Consider the following 13,463-nt stretch of genomic DNA (forward strand, 5'->3'; position numbering starts at 1 on the left):
TGAGTACGCTGATACCCCATATGTGGGGGTAAACCACTGTTTAGGCACATGCTGGGGCTCGGAAGTGAAGTAGTGACGTTTTGAAATGCAGACTTTGATGGAATCCTCTGAGGGCACAAGTGACCCCATTTTGGAAACTAGACCCCGAAAGGAACTTATCTAGATGTGAGGTGAGCACTTTGAACCCCCAAGTGCTTCACAGAAGTTCATAACACAGAGCAATGAAAATAATAAATACGTTTTCTTTCCTCAAAAATAATTTTTAGCCCAGAATTTTTTAATTTTCCCAAGGGTAACAGGAGAAATTTGACCCCAATATTTGTTGTCAAGTTTCTCCTGAGTACGGTGATACCCCATATGTGGGGGTAAACTATTATTTGGGCACTTGCCGGGGCTCGGAAGTGAAGTAGTGACGTTTTGAAATACAGACTTTGATGGAATGCTCTACGGGCGTCACGTTGCGTTTGCAGAGCCCCTGATGTGACTAAACAGTAGAAACCCCCCACAAGTGACCCCATTTCGGAAACTAGACCCCCAAAGGAACTTATCTAGATATGTGGTGAGCACTTTCAACCCCCAAGTGCTTTACAGAAGTTTATAACGCAGAGCCGTGAAAATAATAAATACGTTTTCTTTCCTCAAAAATAATTTTTTAGCCCAGAATTTTTTATTTTCCCAAGGGTTACAAAAGAAATTGGACCACAAAAGTTGTTGGCAAGTTTCTCCTGAGTACGCTGATACCCCATGTGTGGGGGTAAACCACTGTTTGGGCACACGTGGGGGCTCAGAAGGAAAGTAGTGACTTTTGAAATGCAGACTTTGATGGAATTGTCTGCGGGCGTCACGTTGCGTTTGCAGAGCCCCTGGTGTGCCTAAACAGTAGAAACCCCCCACAAGTGACCCCATTTTGGAAACTAGACCCCCAAAGGAACTTATCTAGATATGTGGTGAGCACTTTCAACCCCCAAGTGCTTTACAGAAGTTTATAACGCAGAGCTGTGAAAATAATAAATACGTTTTCTTTCCTCAAAAATAATTTTTTAGCCCAGAATTTTTTATTTTCCCAAGGGTTACAGGAGAAATTGGACCCCAAAAGTTGTTGTCCTGTTTCTCCTGAGTACGCTGATACCCCATGTGTGGGGGTAAACCACTGTTTGGGCACATGTCGGGGCTCAGAAGGGAAGTAGTGACTTTTGAAATGCAGACTTTGATGGAATGGTCTGCGGACGTCACGTTGCGTTTGCAGAGCCCCTGGTGTGGCTAAACAGTAGAAACCCCCCACAAGTGACCCCATTTTGGAAACTAGACCCCCAAAGGAACTTATCTAGATATGTGGTGAGCACTTTGAACCCCCAAGTGCTTCACAGACGTTTACAACGCAGAGCCGTGAAAATAAAAAATCATTTTTCTTTCCTCAAAAATGATGTTTTAGCAAGCAATTTTTTATTTTCTCAAGGGTAATAGGAGAAATTGGACCCCAATAATTGTTGCGCAGTTTGTCCTGAGTATGCTGGTACCCCATATGTGGGGGTAAACCACTGTTTGGGCACACGTCGGGGCTCGGAAGTGAGGGAGCACCATTTGACTTTTTGAATACAAGATTGGCTGGAATCAATGGTGGCGCCATGTTGCGTTTGGAGAGCCCCTGATGTGCCTAAACAGTGGTAACCCCTCAATTCTAACTCCAACACTAACCCCAACACACCCCTAACCCTTATCCCAACTGTAGCCGTAACCCTAATCACAACCCTAACCCCAACACACCCCTAACCCCAACACACCCCTAACCCTAACCCCAACACACCCCTAACCACAACCCTAACCCTAAGGCTATGTGCCAACGTTGCGGATTCGTATGAGATTTTTCAGCACCATTTTTGAAAAATCCGCGGGTAAAAGGCACTGCGTTTTACCTGCGGATTTACCACGGATTGCCAGTGTTTTTTGTGCGGATTTCACCTGCGGATTCCTATTGAGGAACAGGTGTAAAACGCTGCGGAATCCGCACAAAGAATTGACATGCTGCGGAAAATACAACGCAGCGTTCCCACGCGGTGTTTTCCGCACCATGGGCACAGTGGATTTGGTTTTCCATATGTTTACATGGTACTGTAAACCTGATGGAACACTGCTGCGGATCCGCAGCCAAATCCGCACCGTGTGCACATAGCCTAATTCTAAAGGTATGTGCACACGCTGCGGAAAACGCTGCGGATCCGCAGCAGTTTCCCATGAGTTTACATTTCAATGTAAACCTATGGGAACCAAAAATCGCTGTATACATGTCACTTCTTTCTGCGGATTCCACAGCGGTTTTACAACTGCTCCAATAGAAAATCGCAGTTGTAAAACCGCAGTGAAATGCGCAGAAAAACCGCGGTAAATCCGCGATAAATCCACAGCGGTTTAGCACTGCGGATTTATCACATCCTCTGCGGAAAAATCCGCAGAGGACCAGAATACGTGTGCACATCCCGAACCCTAACCCTACCCCTAACCCTACCCCTACCCCTAACCCTACCCCTAACCCTAGTTCTTACCCCAACCTTAGTGGAAAAAAAAAAATTCTTTATTTTTTTTATTGTCCCTACCTATGGGGGTGACAAAGGGGGGGGGGGTCATTTACTATTTTTTTTATTTTGATCACTGAGATAGGTTATATCTCAGTGATCAAAATGCACTCTGGAACGAATCTGCCGGCCGGCAGATTCGGCGGGCGCACTGCACATGCGCCCTCCATTTTGGAAGATGGCGGACCCCGGGAGGCTAGGTAAGTATAAGGGGGGGAGATCAGGGCACGGGGGGGGGCGTCGGAGCACGGGGGGGTGGATCGGAGCATGGGGGGGGTGGATCGGAACACGGGGGGGTGGATTGGAGCACGGGGTGGGGGATCGCTGTGCGGGGGGGTGGATCGGAGCACGGGGGGGATCGCTGTGCGGGGGGAGGGATCGGAGTGCGGGGGGTTTGATTGGAGCACGGGGGTGTGATTGGAGCATGGGGGGAGCAGACAGGAGGACGGGGGAGCGGAGCACAGGAAGGAGGGGAGCGGACCACAGATCGGGGGTACTGGGGGGGCGATCGGTGGGGTGGGGTGGGTGCACATAAGTGTTTCCAGCCATGGCCGATGATATTGCAGCATCGGCCATGGCTGGATTGTAATATTTCACCAGTTTTTTAGGTGAAATATTACAAATCGCTCTGATTGGCAGTTTCACTTTCAACAGCCAATCAGAGCGATCGTAGCCACGGGGGGGTGAAGCCACCCCCCTGGGGTAAACTACCACTCCCCCTGTCCCTGCAGATCGGGTGAAATGGGAGTTAACCCTTTCACCCGATCTGCAGGGACGCGATCTTTCCATGACGCATATGCTGCGTCATGGGTCGGAATGGCACCGACTTTCATGACGCAGCGTATGCGTCAAAGGTCGGGAAGGGGTTAACCTCATCGGTCCACAGGACTTGTTTCCAAAATGAATCTTCTTTAGGTGTTCTATTGCATATGTCTGATGCTGAATTTTATGGTGAGAACGCAGGAGCGGCTTTCACCTAATGACTCTTCCATGAAGGCCATGTTTGTGCAGGTGTCTATGAACAGTAGAACAATGTACCACAATTCCTCCAGAGTCTACTAAATCTTTCTGAATGGCTTTTGTAGTCAAGCAGGGATTCCAATTTGCCTATCTAGCAAATCTATGAGCAGCTCTCACTGAAATATTTCTTGGTCTTCCAGACCTTATCTTGACCTTCACTGTTCCTGGTTATTGCCATTTGTTAATTAGGTTTCAAACTGAGGAAAATGCTTTGCTATCTACTTAAAGACTTTTCCTGTGAATGAGCCCAGGACACGGGTCCATGAGCCTGGGACAAGTATGATAACAGAGACGGAGAGTTTGGTGATCTGTTTAGTGTTGCTGATCCTGTTTGCGTGCATTGTAGGAATCAAGTTTATTCTGCACATTAGAAAGAACGGAGCAGATCAGCCCTTCAATATCTTAGCTCCCTAGGAAAGAAGACAACGAGACATCACTCTAGTGAGGTGATTGTCCAAACGTCACCTAGGATAAGTGTAGCTATTATTGAAAAGAAAAATGGGAAATAAACAGACAAAATCCGTCTTAGGACAAGTAGAAGCAAAAGATATCATACAGGAAAGATGTGGAAAGACAGTCAGAAGGCAGATCAGAAGGGTAAGAGAAAAATTGGGAATTTCAGAAGCACTTATGTTTAGCACTGAATGGGAAAGACTGAGTAAAGAACGAGGTGGAATTATCAAAGACAATGGGTGGGAAGAAATCATACACTGTATGATAAAGGTCTCAAAAACAGCTAAAGAGGAGAATCGGAAGTATGATCCAGACACTTCCAAATGGAGTATGGGTACGGGAAAATGTTGTGCCACGACTCATTCAGTTCCTCCTCCTTACCTAGATCCGAATGTTCAACCATTTGTACCTTCTGAAGGAGGACAAACCAAACCAAATTTATATCCTGGGTTAAATGGGGTGGAAGGATGGGTGTGCAAAAATTGTGGCCAGCAGAATCCAGACTGGAGAACTGAATGTTCTGCCTGTGGGGCCCCCAGAGGTCATCAATTGTTAGCTCCTGTTAGGATAGTACCGAAACCCTTCAGAGAAACTGGTGTAGATGGAGCAATGGCAACTAGATATCACCAAACCCGACAATACTTCCCTTGGTCCCCCGCTGAAGGAATGTCTCTTCTACATAATGCACCAGATCCTACCCAGTACCCAGTTAGATTCGCACAGTATATACAGCAAATTATGCAGACTCATGCAGGAGTCTGGGCAGATGGAGAGGAATTATGTAGAATGAAAATGACTCCTGGTCTCTTCCAGGAACTGCTAACACATCTACAGGGACACAGGCCACAGGTGGGACAGGAGCTACAAGAGGGACAAGCGGGACAAGGTGCCTTACAAACGATAGAATCAGGAACACAATTTGTAGACCATTTAATAGTTTTCATGAGGCAGAAACAGAGGCAGAGAGGAACAACGGGAGTGGTGGCTCAGAGACCTGGACAATCGGTAGATGAATATTATCTAGGGGTAGAGAATAATTTTAGAGATGAAGGAATAGATCTAACCGCTCCAGGAATGATGAGGTTAATTACAAAAACCTTTATAGATGGATTGTCTCCAAAAGTAAAGGAAAAACTTAAGGCTGCAACTCCTGATTGGAGAACCTTGGAAGACCCACACTTGGCCAGGCAAAAAGCCGTAGGGATAGAGTTGGATTTAAGAGAAAATCATAAGCCTGTCAGAATAGCGCAAGCAAACACAACAGGTGGAAGGGCAAGACATAATTTTCCCTGTCATTACTGCAAGAAACCAGGACATTTCCAGAAAGAATGTAGAAAGAAGCAGGCAGACATAAAATCAGGAAAATTTGTACCAAAGAATAAGCCCTCAGACATCCAACAGACATCCATAGTGGATGGTCCCATACCAGATTCAGATTGACTCAATGTGTTACAAACTTCCCTACCAGCTAGAAGACCTATAATACAGGTGAATGTAGGGGGGAGAGAGATTCCATTCTTGATAGATACAGGTGCAACTTCCTCAATTTTGAATCAAGATTTTCTTCCAAACCCGGAAGATATTTCACAACAAACAACTTTTGCTGAGGGTTATGATGGGGTAATTCGAACACTACCATATACTGTGCCCCTAGAGGTCTCCTTAGGACCTAAATGTTTTGCATCCAGATTTTTGTATGCCAGAGGTGCCCCAACATGTTTGTTGGGAACTGATGTCTTGAAGAAATTAGAAGCTAACATCAATTTTAGGGAAGATGGCACAGTCATGCTGACTATCCCTGATGATGCAGAAACATTAGAACAATATGTCAGAATTCAGGCTTTTGAGGATTATACTGAAGAAAAAGAGTACACCACAGATCTAGACCTCTCAACGGTCCCAGAAACACTGTGGGCACAGGGTGACACTGATGTGGGATTATTGCATATCTCTCCTGTAAAACTATCTGTGCAACCAGGAACTGTTCTCCCACAGCTCAGACAATACCCTGTGAGTGCCCAGCAGGAACTAGCGATTACAAAACAGATAGAGGGATATAGAGAGAAAGGGGTTTTGGTAGAGATACAATCACCTGCTAACACTCCTCTGTATCCAGTCAAGAAGAGAACTCTTGATAAAGGTTCTATGCCCAAATATCGTATGGTACATGATCTAAGAGAAATAAACAAAGTTCTAGATCCAATCACCTCAGTTGCACCCAATCCTCATACGTTACTATCACAGATACCAGCCAGTTCTCAAGTGTTTACTGTAATAGATCTTTCAAATGCATTTTTCTCGGTTCCTTTACATCAAGACAGTTGGCATTTGTTTGCATTTACATTTAAGGGCAAACAGTTGGCGTGGACACGCCTTCCACAGGGAATGATACACTCCCCTACTCTTTATTCAAATGCCCTACAAACAGTCCTTCAGAGGTTTGAACCCGAACCACAGGTAGTAATTTTGCAGTATGTGGATGACCTACTACTTTGCTGCCCAGATCTAGAAACTGCAGAAAGGTCCACTGTGAGTTTACTATGTTTCCTAGAAAAAGAAGGGTGTAAAGTGAATAGACAAAAGCTACAAGTTTGTCAGACCAAAGTGGTCTTTCTAGGTCATTGCATTTCTCAAGGTAAAAAGCATCTTACACCTCAAAGAACTGAAGCAATAAGACAGATGAATGAGCCTAGAAATCATAAACAGCTACGAGCATTTTTAGGAATAGTGTCTCATTGTAGACAATGGATTATACATGCCAGTCAACTAATGCAACCACTGTATGACTGTGTAAAAAGTGAACCTTACATGTTGACAAAAGAAGGTCAGATTTCGTTCCAACAATTAAAAGATGCCCTTGTTTCAGCTCCAGCGTTAGGGCTACCAGACTACACCAAACCATTTCAGCTTATGGCTGCAGAAGTTGATTCCCATGCTACAGGAGTTCTTACCCAGAAGCATGCAGGGAAACAAAGACCAATTGCATATCTTTCAGCAAGGTTAGATCCCGTAGCTAGAGAAGCGCCAACCTGTGTACGTGTAGTTGTTGCTGTCTCACTATTGTTGGACAAAGCATCAGAAATTGTCCTAGAGCATCCACTCACAGTTCAAACTACACATGATGTTTATGGGATATTAAACCAGGTCCAACCAAAACACATCTCCATGGCCAGACATTTGCGGCTTCAGTGTTCTTTGCTGCTACCCTCCACTATCACATTTGCAAGGCTTCAGACTCTCAATTTAGCTACACTGCTACCTCTCGAGTCTGAAGGGGGGAATAAGGACACTGATACACACACAAATTTTTTCCCTACAGACACACATGATTGTACAGAGCTCATTTTACAAGAAACGGTAGGCTTACCCAATGTATCCGAAACACCACTTCAAAATCCAGATTTAGAGCTGTTTATAGATGGTAGTAGGTTTGCAGATGACACAGGTAACTTCCATACAGGGTATGCAGTTGTGTCAGAATCTGAAACTCTCAAAGCAGAACCGCTTCCACCGAAACAATCTGCACAAGAAGCAGAACTAACAGCATTGATTGAAGCTCTAAAAATAGCTGAGAATCAGACAGCTAATATATACACTGATTCTAGGTATGCACATGGTATTGTGTTTGATTTTGGAGTAATCTGGAGAGCTAGAGGTTACATGACAGCGTCAGGACAACCTGTAAAACATGCTTCTCTGATCAAACAGATCTTAGAGGCTGCACAAGAAACAAAAGAAGTAGCAGTAATCAAGGTAGCTGCACATGTGAGACTCGACACTAGGGAATCTAGGGGAAATGATAGGGCTGATAAAGCAGCCAAAGCAGCAGCAGTCAAACCCTTACAACAGGTCCATACTGTAAACCTCACAGAAAATACTGAAGATAGACTGAGACAAGCACAGGAAGATGCAGGAGAAGAGGAGAGGGACAGGTGGAAAAAGGAAGGGGCAGAAGAACAAGAGGGAATTTGGAAGAAAAATGGACTAATATGTCTACCTAGAGCCTGGTACCCGATAGTAGTTGGTGGATTACATCACCCTACGCATGTGTCTGCAAATGCAATGACACTACTGGCAAAGCAAGTCTGGTTGGCTCCAGGTTTTGGCAACTACGCAAGAGACTATTGTGCTGCATGCGCTATATGCCTGACACATAATCCCGGACAGACAGCAAAGACCCCTATGAAGCACCACGTCCGACCTCTCTACCCGTTTCAACGGTTGCAGATAGACTTTATCCAGCTGCCAAAGAGTAATGGGTATGAGTATGTGTTGGTGTGTGTGGACATGTTCTCGGGGTGGCCAGAGGCCTATCCAGTTCGGAAGGCTTCAGCTAAAAACACTGCTGTAAAGCTAGTTACCGAACTGGTGCCCCGTTATGGTCTCCCTGAAGTGATCGAGTCAGATAGGGGTACTCATTTCACTGGAGAAATATTTCAAAATGTACTAAAAATGTTGGGTGTTGAAAGTCAGTTACACACTCCGTATCATCCTCAAAGTTCTGGTAAGGTAGAACGCATGAATGGAACTTTAAAATTAAAAATACAGAAAGCCATGGCTGAAACAGGAAAGCCTTGGACAGAATGCCTTTCACTGGCCCTTTACTCAATACGCAATACCCCAAGGGGTAAGACTAAACTGTCTCCATATGAAATTTTGTTTGGCAGGACTGCCAATTTAGGATGTTACTTTCCACAGCAACTTGTGTTAAATATTGAATCACTGACTTCCTATGTGCAAAATCTTCAGAAACAATTAACTAAGGTGCATGCACAAGTTTTTGCTTCCCTTCCAGATCCTGATAACACTGAAGGAAGTCACAAGTTGGAACCAGGTGATCAAGTCTATATAAAAAGACACACCAGAAAGGCTCTTGAACCAAGATTTGACGGACCCTTCCAAGTCCTGTTGACAACACCTACATCAGTCAAGCTTGAAGGAAAGGCATCATGGATACATGCAAGCCGTACCCAAGCACACACTATATAAAAGAGCTGCAGATAACTCACCACGTCCCTCGGGGAGGCCACATATAGTACAAATGGGAATTCCCAACAAAATTGCTAGTACCATTTTTATTTATCCTATGTTAACACAAATGTGGGATAAATTAGTTAGAGCCACGGATTATCTAGATGATCAGATCTGGGATATATTGGATATACTAAACACTAGTGTAGCTGTACAGAATCAGCTTATAATAGTCGTCAACCAACATACCCTGGTATTGGATTACCTAACTGCCTCACAAGGGGGTATGTGTCAAATCATCGGACCCACCTGCTGTCATTATATAGACCCGAATAGTACTATGAGTATGACATTTAAATTAAAGGACGTACAACGACTCAGAGATCAGTATGACAAAGACAATGACCAGAATAAGGATAGCTGGTGGTCAGATACCTTTTCTTTTCTTAACCCAGCCAACTGGTTCAGAGGGATCGGTGGGTGGGTTGCCGGGATTATGCAGAGCATAATACATATAGTTATGATTATTGTAATCATATATGTGTTATTCAAGATTGTACTCAAGGGTATCTCAGTATGCACAAATAAATTTTGTGTAATAGATGCAAGAGTATAAAGTTTATTATTGCCGTACTAATTTTCTTTTATATTTTAGTATACTGCCGCATAAAGAAGAAAATGCACAAGCTTCATGCAAAAATTTATGACAAATAATAAAAGAATATGTCAAAGGGGGGAATTGTGGAGACCAGACTGAACCAAAGGATCCATTTTGTCTCCCAGATGAAATCTGCTTCTGCACAGCAAACTTGACATTTCCTTTTATAGAAGTAATCACGCGCGCATTTCTCCTTGATATTGTAGCCTTTCACCCACATACCAGATATTGTAACTTTTCACTAGTATAGATTTGCTTTGTAAGTGATTATGAAATATGAGCGCTTGTGCGCATGTCTGTAAATGCCTAACTTCTTACTATATAAAGAAGGGGCAGCGCCCAGTGAGGCAGGCGTGCTCCGGGGCTACCCCTGTTTATGAACACACAACCTTTGTGCTGCGTGTCATTTACTTGGATTCCTCAATCCAGGAAGCCAGGGACGGAAGAGGACTCAACATGATCTTAGGCCTCTTTCAAATGTCATTGTGTCTGGTATGTATGGTGACAGGTTTCACACGTACCGGAGACACTTACACACATAGACACATTCAAGTGAATGGGTCTGTGCACGTGCCAGTGTGTTTCCACGGTCCGTGTGTCCATGAGCAAAATACGCTGACATGTCCATTTTTTAACAGCAGCATGGACGGCAAAACGTCCCACGACGTAAACACTGATGACACATGGATGACATCTGTGTATCACCAGCACTACATGTACCGGCGCCTGGGAAGCAGTGGTACTATTAGCACTGTTCCCCGGAGTTGGGTGCTGAAGACACCCCTCATCATTCTCCCCTGCTCTGCTGGCGATCAGCGCGAGCTGGGGAGAATGACGAGCGTTATATTCAAATGATAATAGTGAAAGCAGGCGGCAGCTGACGGGACTATTACACAGCAAGTATAAAGTCTTTTATTTTAAATAAAACAAAACACACTTTTCCATTTTATTTAACCCCTTTCTGACATGTGCCATAATAATACACACATGTTGGATTCCCGCTGTTTGGTGGGGGCTTCGGTGCTGATCCCGCACCTTTCCGGGGACATGACAGCTGATCTATACAGATGACATGTGCCCAGAACAGCCGCAGGTGGATCGCAAATCTGCTAACTAGTTAAATGCCGCTGTAAATCTCTGACAGCAGCATTTAACTTGCACTTACAGGAAATGCGTCACTGCCTCCGCCCATCGGTGACTCTGTCACATGATTGTAGGTCACTGATGGGTCAGCATGACAACCAGAGAGGTCTGCAGCAGATCTCTGTGGTTGTCATTGCCAGATTGCTATAAGCCCCATGGTCAGCGCTCACAGCAGGTGAGCATTTCTGCTACACACAGGCTGATCATCGCCTGTATGTAGCAAAGGCGATCAAAGTACTGCAGCTGGAGACTATTGAAGCATGCAAAACGTAAAGTAAAAAAAGTATTTAAAAATATAAAAAAAATTGAAAAAAAAATCTAAAAGTTCAAATCACCCCCTTACACCCCACTCAAAATATAACAATTAAAAAAAAAATATAAAAAAATTTGATATTGCCGCGTTCAGAATCAACCGATCTATCAATATAACAAAAGCATTAACCTAATTGCTAAACGGCGTAACAACAAAAAAATAAAAAAATGCAAGAATTACAAAAAATGCAATAATAGGCCCCAGATCACGAAAAATGAAGACGGTACAAGTCTAGGGAAATGGTGACTTTTTTTTAAAACAAATTTTAGATTTTTTTTCCACCACTTAAATTAAAACGAACCTAGACATGCTTGGTGTTTGTGAACTCGTAGAGACCTATAGAATCATAATGGCAGGCCAGTTTTAGCATTTGGATTTTTTCCCCCCATTTTCCAGTACACGATACGTTAAAACAATGGTGTTGTTTAAAAGTACAACTTGTCCTGCAAAAACAAGCTCTCATATGGCCATTTTGACCAAAAAAATAAAAAAGTTATGGCTCTGGGAAGAAGGGGAGCAAAAAACGAAAGCGCAAAAATGGAAAATGGGCCAGGGTTAGGGCTTAAAAATAACAAACACACCTAACGCCCATTCCACTGAAGCCCTCGTGTCCTTCTCATCGTGACCAGCGGCGAACTCACTGAGCTTAACTATGGTGAACTCAGTGACTTTTTTCATGGTGCTAACGGGGATCTCACCAAGGTCACTGCAGTTCACCCCATCTGGGAATGCAGCCTCAGTGACCGGTAGTAACCTCGATGATGTTCCCGCCGGTCACTGATGCTGAGCTCGCAGCAGCTCATTCAGCAGTGGTTTTCAACCTGGACGGTCGCATCTTGGCACCGTCCAGATTGAAAACTATTAATCCCCAGACATGGATTTCGGTGTGTGACACAATGTCGGACAGGTGAGAGATATTGTTGTTTTTTATTTTTGTTTTATTACAGGAGATGAGGTGTTCAAAGGAATGCGTATTAGGTGAGTAAACTGTGTTTGTTATTTTTAAATAAAAATGGAAAAATGTGTTTTATTTTATTTCAAATAAAAGACTTTATTCTGGCTGTGCTTTACCATATAACTATAGAATTAGTAATGAATAGATGCCTCTCCATTACTAACCCGTGGGCTTGATGTCACCAGACAATACAAGGTGACATCAACCCCACAAATATGAACCCCATTTACCACTGCTACAGGGCAAGTGGGAAGAGCCGGGCAAAGCACCAGAATTCTGGGCAGCTGCGGGTTGCTATTTTTAGGCTGGGAGGTCAATATCAATGGCCCCTTACCAGCCTGAGAATACAAGCCCCCAGCTGTCTGCTTTGGCTTGGTTGGTTGTCAAAAATGGGGGGATCAAATGCCATTTTTTAAAATTATTAATTTAAATAATTGAATAAAACAGCATGGTGACCCCTCTATTCTTGATAACAAGCCTTGCTGAAGCTGACAGCTGAGGGCTGCAGCCCGCAGCTGTGAGTTTTGCCTGGCTGGTTATCAAAAATACAGGGGGACCAACAACTTTTTTTTTCATTTACTTAAAACACAGGCGGTGGCTGATGAATACTCCCATCAGCTGTCACCTGCTCTCACTGTTATCACTTGAATATAACTCTCATCGTTCTCCCCTGCTCGCGCTGATCGCCATCAGAGCAGGGAAAAATGATGTGAGCCGTCTTCAGCACCCAGCGCTGGGGAATAGCGTCAACTGTACCGCTGCTTCCCTGGCCCCAGTGTGTGTGGTACTGATGCGGAACACGGTTGCCACACGTGTGCCACAAGTATTACACACACAGACATGGCTATCAGGACATGTGAAACCGGCCTTACATGAAGTATACATACATACACTCAGCTCTGCTGCATCAAGCACCACCAACAGTCTCATACAGAGACAATGGTTCCTTTTAGTTCGGTACAGGCCATCAGCTGTTCTTGCTGGGGTTGGCGTTCCACTGTGAACTAGCATTCACACATGCTGTGGCTCCAGCAGTGGTCTCTCTGCCTACACCACATGTCTCCTGCTGCCACTATCGCCTGTCATTGCATTGACATTGGCAATAATATAGTACTCTGAATATTGTTACATCACACTCACATTTCATGTAACAGCATTCAACTCTAGGGCAATTTGTAGTGATATAGTTCTCCTTTTCCAGGTCCTCTAATCTCCAGCAAGTAACTATATTGCCCTCTCCAGCCAGGTCTTCACCTAGTCAGAGGATGCACCCTTCTCTGCAGGCATAGGCCGCAATGTTCCCCTCTGCTATGGCAATGCTCACTTTCAACCACAGACATAGGCAGCAATGCTCTCCTCTGTTTTTTTTTAATCTCTTTC

General features: G+C 44.3%; 1 protein-coding gene across 2 annotated transcripts in view; it reads right to left on the reverse strand.

The window, feature by feature from the left end:
- The window catches only part of LOC138670407 (serotransferrin-1-like), a 192,632-nt gene that overhangs the window by 139,813 nt on the left and 39,356 nt on the right, over nt 1-13,463 (reverse strand). The window lies entirely within an intron of this gene.

The sequence above is a fragment of the Ranitomeya imitator genome, chromosome 1, assembly GCF_032444005.1.
Source record: "Ranitomeya imitator isolate aRanImi1 chromosome 1, aRanImi1.pri, whole genome shotgun sequence".
In the NCBI taxonomy this organism is placed as follows: Eukaryota; Metazoa; Chordata; class Amphibia; order Anura; family Dendrobatidae; genus Ranitomeya; species Ranitomeya imitator.